This window comes from Oncorhynchus masou, unplaced genomic scaffold, assembly GCF_036934945.1.
Source record: "Oncorhynchus masou masou isolate Uvic2021 unplaced genomic scaffold, UVic_Omas_1.1 unplaced_scaffold_6676, whole genome shotgun sequence".
NCBI lineage: Eukaryota > Metazoa > Chordata > Actinopteri > Salmoniformes > Salmonidae > Oncorhynchus > Oncorhynchus masou.
In genome coordinates this window covers 1-6,406 of record NW_027013123.1, presented here as the reverse complement: position 1 = coordinate 6,406, position 6,406 = coordinate 1, and the positions used below count along the sequence as shown (strand labels likewise).

At 47.0% G+C, this 6,406-nt stretch overlaps 1 long non-coding RNA gene across 1 annotated transcript; it reads left to right on the top strand.

The window, feature by feature from the left end:
• The first annotated feature begins 306 nt into the window (after positions 1–306).
• Positions 307–1,241, top strand: LOC135536824 (uncharacterized). The gene is made up of 2 exons (XR_010455070.1): positions 307–360; positions 556–1,241. It is a non-coding gene; the product is annotated as an uncharacterized LOC135536824 (long non-coding RNA).
• Positions 1,242–6,406: the final 5,165 nt, after the last annotated feature.

Sequence of the window (6,406 nt, the reverse complement as noted above, 5' to 3'; positions counted from 1 at the left end):
ATATAAAATTATTTCAACTTCCAAATGTATGTTTTATCTCAAATGGACCAGCCCACATAGGTAACAACAACTAATGATAGTTAGATTTAATTTGTAACCCTAATGTACAGCAGTCAAGTTCTGAAACTTTGGCAACAACTTGTTTTCATCACAGAGTCAAATGATGATGAAGAACAGCAGACATTTAATTCTTATCAGGACATAACCAGACTTCTTGTTTCTCAGAATCTGATAGAAAAGAGTAAAGAGGAAGAATGTGATCTATATAAACCCAGTGATGTGTCTAGATAGAGGTATTGCTCCTGAATCACACTCTGAAACCCCTCTTCAGTTCATCGCCTTGATTTTGAATCCAACCAGGTGAGTAGTCTTCTTCTAATTGTCCAATTCATCCAGATGTGTTATCTTTATTAATCCTCTGTCCCATTTTCCCTCTCTATGCATATCTGCTTTTTATACTTGATTACAGTGGTTTAAAAGTGTCAGTTCACAGATCACAACAATAACATTTTTGTTAGTGTACTGTTCATCAAATAATTATTATGTTTCTCACAGCTGCAGCAATGGGAAATACAGGTACTCACATTGCCAATGCAACAGACGACAACATTAAGATTTTCTGCAAAAAGTCAAAGTTGGAACTCCAAGACACCCATGTTGACATTGGTGGAGAAATCTGTGTAGGGCTCATGGACATCCATGCCAAAGCTACAACAGCATCAACGCTGAACTTCGCTCGCAGTAAAGACGTTTCCATCCAATTCATCCCAGCGAGAGACTACATCGACTGCCCTGCCTTCGAGGTCATGTTTGTCACTGGAAAAACCGACAATGAATATCTCTTCCAAAACTACAAGGCGGTTAATTTCATTGAACAGCCTAGATCCTTCATCATCACCGCTAACAAAGCCATCAAGTATGCCAAGTCAGGAGAGATCTGGGTCGATGACCAGGGAAAAGATCACAAGCCTAAAACAACATTTGACGTTGCTACTCAAAGTAAACAAGTAACAGAAGATAAGGCAGTACAGATATCTGAAAAATAATATCTATTCTGCAATCCAAGCCAGAGATTTGCTCCAAAACCTAAATTTTTAAACATTTGTAAAATGAATCAGTGGCTTGTGTAATTTGGGAAAATATATGCTTAATAAACCCTATCAAGATGATATTGCATTCTTGATAGTGTCTGTGATATTGTCACCACTTGAAATTCTAGCTAATAAAAACATTTATGATAAGTGTGTAAATGTATTACATTATTAAGAGTGTGTCCAACAGGAAATACAGTGCACTCGGGAATGTATTTGGACCCCTTGACTTTTTCCACGTTGTGTTACATTGCAGCCTTATTCCCCTCAACAATCTATACACAATACCCCATAATGACAAAGAAAAAAAAGGTTTTGACCCAGATGCAGACACAGGAGGTGGATGGTTTAGTTCTCAATTTATTATAACACAGGGGCAGGCAAAGGACAGGCAGAGGTTTGTAACCAGGTCCGACATGTACAGGACGGAAGACAGCTCAGGGTCAGGGCAGGCAGAGGTTTATAAACCAGGTCAGAATCAGGCAGGTACAGAGCGGCAGGCATGATCAGGGCAGGCAGAAAGATCAGAACCAAAATGAAACAAGATGAAATGGCAACAGACCAACAGAAATCAGAGACAAGGGCTGTAAAACAGTTTAATCCTAGATATGTGAAAGTTGGGATGTATACGAGTGCGGGGCAACAGAGGACGAACAGCAGAGGGGCTAAGAATCTTAGATTTGGAAAAGGCAGATAAAATGAGGGAAAGTTTATGGGGAATCCACCCGGAGGAGCAGATCCCGAATGCACAGCCATAGCCTCTGCCCGAGACTAGCGGAGTGCAGAGGTCCGGTGGCAGTCCACCTGGTGGTGGTCTTGAGAAGAGGGGTGGTGTTGCTATCTGATGGAGGGAGACCAGTAACGAAGTCCAGGGATATATAAAGACCAGGGGCATTGAGGAACAGGTGGCAGACGGAGCTTGCTGCAGTCTTATTCTGAGCACAGTGCTGGCCGAAAAATGAACACGGAGACATCAAGAACTATGGTGGGCCACCAAAAACGTTGTCATGCGAGGCCAGGGTCCTACAGGAGCCAGGATGGCAGGCAAGTCTGGAGGAACGAGCCCATTCCAGGACCGGGGAACAGGGCAGAGTCCAGGACAAACATCCGGTTAGCCCCCACCCACCCAGGGGAAGCGCTGCTCACGGACCTGGTTCTCTATACCCCAGATGAGTGCAGCCGCTGGACAAAGAGGTAGGGAGGGTGGTCTCTGGGTCCAACGGTGTAGCAGCGGGGCTATAGAGGCGTGAGAGCGCATGCGGCTTCCATTCTTGGATCCGGACCGGTAGGAGATGGTACAGTTTGAACTGAGTGAATAGTGTAGTAAAATAGTTCTTAAATATATCTTAAACACGGGAGTTTGTAAGTTCAGAATAGGCTTTATTTTCACAAAGTAACAAGCCGGAGCTGGTCCGCGGGCAACTGCCGGTCTCAGACTCGGATCTCTTTATATCTGATTCAGTTTGACACATAATGTGCATAGTCACGCCTCTTTATGTAAATGACCAAAACCTTTTGGTTTCTGCCACTATTGTTTCTAGTCTTGCTTCTAGTGTCTAAGCCCCACATCATTACTTGGTTTCCCCTCCTCTTATTAGTACACACTCCAGGACGTAGATATTATTGATGGGCGTGACCATAGTAATGATACAAAATAACACATATAAACATAATGCAGGTGCATGTGTGAGGATAATTATAAGATTATGTATTAGCTTCCCTTAAACCCATAATGATTCTGTTTACTACTTTAGATTTCACAATACATGTATTGGAAAATTACCCATAATAGCAGGGCCCATCGAGCTTGCCTAGAGCCTCCACTCCTCCAACACCATTTTGACGCAAGTAGTTCTCGATTTCCCACGTCGTAGTTTCTCTCAGCGGGGTTAAGACAATGGGAAAGGAAAGGCGCAGGGATGCAGCTTTTGGTCCTGGGCAGAACGCTGGGACAGGGCGGCCCCCACTCCGGCGTCCGAGGTGTCAACCTCCATCACGGAAGCTAAGGTGCTGTAACCCGGGAGTAGCGGCGGTAGAAATGAGCAAACCACAGGAAACATTTCAGTTGCACTCGAGGTGGATTGAGACCATCCACCACCGGCATTCTCCTGTCAGAGTCCATCTTAATATTTCCAGCAGCAATGTCTTACCCTAGGAAGTAGATGGTGGAGTGATGAAATTCATAATTTTCAGCTTTAATAAAAAGCTGGTTCTCCAGAAGATGCTGAAGGACCTGTCTACGTGGACGAGTTCTTGAACTGACCGGGAAAAACAAGGATGTCGTCAAGGTAGACAAATACGAACCGGTTCAACATGTCATGGAGCATATTGTTGACTAGGGCCTAGACAACTGTGTGGAGCATTGATCAATCTGAATGGCATAACAAGGTACTCGTGGTGCCTGCTAGCCATGTTTAAAGCTGTCTCCTATCTGTCTCCTTCCTGTGTCTGGAACCAGATGGTAGGCACCAAGGTCCAACTTTGAGAAATATTTGCCTCTGGAGAGGCTCGGTGCCAAGGAGATGAGTGGTAGAGGGTAACGCTTTTTTAACCATGATGTCATTCAGGCCCAGGAGGTCGATACACAGGCGCAGGGTTTTGTCCTACTCCACAAAGAAGAACCTGCGCCAACGGGGGAGGCAGATGGACGAATACCCTGCAGCAAGAGAGTCCTCAATGTATATTTTCCATGGTCTTGGTCTCTTGGACCCGACAGGGAATGTGTCGCTTCCGGAGAAGGTCCAGCGCAGCCGTAGGGTCAATGCGGAGGGTGAGATGGTGTGTGGGCCTTGTCAAAACCTCCTGAGGTCCTGGTACTCTGCGGGAATGGCGGAGAGATCCGAGGAAGACGTCCCGGGGCAGGCTGCGCCGACTTCAGACCAGTGGCCCAGTCGATCAGAGGATTGTGCCTCTGGAGCCATGAAAACCCCCAAACTACGGGTGCGTGAGGGGATTCAATGAGCAGGAACTGCATAGACTCACTGTGATTACCTGACACTTTCATGTTAATGGGAAACATATTGTGAGTGACTCTGCCAATAGAGCGCCAATAGATAGATTGATATGTCCTGCTGTCCACAGTACAGACAGCTCTTGGTGTTCAGTCTGCGTAAGTGTTCAGCAGGAGACAATCTGGCTCTGCACAGTTAAATGGGCTCCGGAGGAAGTGAGTCGAAAGCACCTTTGTTATTCCCAAGGGTACTCGGGTGACATCGGATTCTCCCGGGGACTTCTCAGATTCCTCGGAGGTGAGGTCGGCACAGTGGATGAGCGAGTGTGACCGGGAGCAGACCTCCTCTCCCTCCAATGTTCCCGTAGCAGCCCATCGATCCGTATGGTTAAGGCTATGAGAGAGTCGAGATCCATGGGAAGCTCCCAGGCTGCGATCTAGTCTTTAACCACCTCCGATAATCCATGCAGGAACATGTAGAACAGAGCTTCCGGGTTCCAGGTACTCTCGGCGGCCAAAGTGCATAAATCTACAGCATAGTCTGCCATACTACAGGAGTCTTGACGCAGTTGCAGTAGCTTACGAGCAGCCTCTCTCCCGGACAACGAAGAATCAAACACCTTTCTAACCTCCGCCACAAACTCCTCCAGACTGAGGCAAACAGTGGATTGTCGTATCAAATACGCTATCCTCAAGCGATCCGAGAGAAACGAAGAGGGCTGCAGCTCAAAGATGAGAGAACACTGGGAGAGAAAACCACTGCAGGATCCTGGATCCCCAGCGTAGTGCTCTGGAGGAGGTCAACAGGGTTCTCGGGAAGCCGGGGTAGATTGGGGAGAAGCGCCACTGGTAGCTGGGTAACTGAGTCAGGGGGGGTTTCTGTTGTGGCTTGCTGCTAAGTAGATAACCCACAGAATTGCTCCAGCAATGCAGTGAAAGCGTGGCATTCTGCTGGAGTCCTTCCATAAGGTCTTGAAGTACTTCCTCGTGTTACCAATGGTGACTCCTTGGACGGAGACAGCGTTGCGGAGCTGGTCCGATGGGTCAGGTGGGTCTGGTGGGTCAGTCATGGCCAGTTCGTACTATCACGACTCAGGATATGACCCAGATACAGACACAGGAGGCCGATGGTTCAGCTCTGAGATTGTTTATTGTAACACGGGGGGGGCAGGCAAAGGGCAGGTTGAGGAAATCCAGAGGTTTGTAACCAGGTCAGAGTCTGACAGGTACATAATGGCAGGCAGGCAGAAAGGTCAGGTCAGGCAGAAAGGTCAGAACCAGAAAGGCTAGAAACAAAGAACTAGAGAGCAAGGAAAAATATTAAAACAAGATGAACTGGCAACAGACAAACAGAAAACGCAGGTATAAATACACAGGGGAAAACGGGAGCCAACTATTGGGGGGTGGAGAAAAGCACAGGACGGTTGAAACAGATCAAGGTTTGACAGGTTTTTAGACAATTTAGCAAAAAAAAAAAGAACTGAAATATTACATGTACATAAGCATTCAGACCCTTTACTCAGTATTTTGTTGAAACGCGTTTGACAGAGATTACAGCAGAGTCTTTTTGGGTATGACACTACAAGCTTGCCACACCTATATTTGGGGGGTTTCTCCCATTCTTCTCTGCAGATCCTTTCAAGCTCTGTCAGGTTGGATGGGGAGCGTCGCTGCACAGCTATTTTCAGGTCTCTCCAGAGATGTTCGCTGTGCTTTGGGTCTTTGTCCTGTTGGAAGGTGAACCTTCACCCCAGTCTGAGGTCCTCAGCGCTCTGGAGCAGGTTTTCATCAAGGATCTCTCTGTATTTTGCGCCGTTAATCTTTCCCCCGATCCTGACTAACTCTATGTCCCCGCCTCTGAAAAACATTCCCACAGTATGATGCTGCCACCACCATAATTCACTGTAGGGATGGTGCCAGATTTCCTCCAGACGTGAAGCTTGGCATTCGAGTTCAATCTTGGTTTCATCAGATCAGAGAATCTTGTTTCTCATGGACTGAAAGTCCTTTCTGTGCCTTTTGGCAAACTCCAAGATGGCTGTCATGTGCCTTTTACTGAGGAGTGGCTACCACCTGGCCACTCTACCATAACGGCCTGATTGTTGGAGTGCTGCAAAGATGTTTGTCCTTCTGGAAGGTTCTCCCATCTCCACAGAGAAACTCTGGAGATGTGTCAGAGTGACCATCGGGTTCTTGGTCACCTCCCTGACCAAGGCCCTTCTCCCCCAATTGCTCAGTTTGGCCGGGCAGCCAGCTCTAGGAAGTGTCTTGGCTCCATTTAAGAATTGTTGAGGCCACTGTGTTCTTGGGGACTTTCAATGCTGCAGACATTTTTTGGTACCCTTCCCCAGATCTGTGCCTCAAT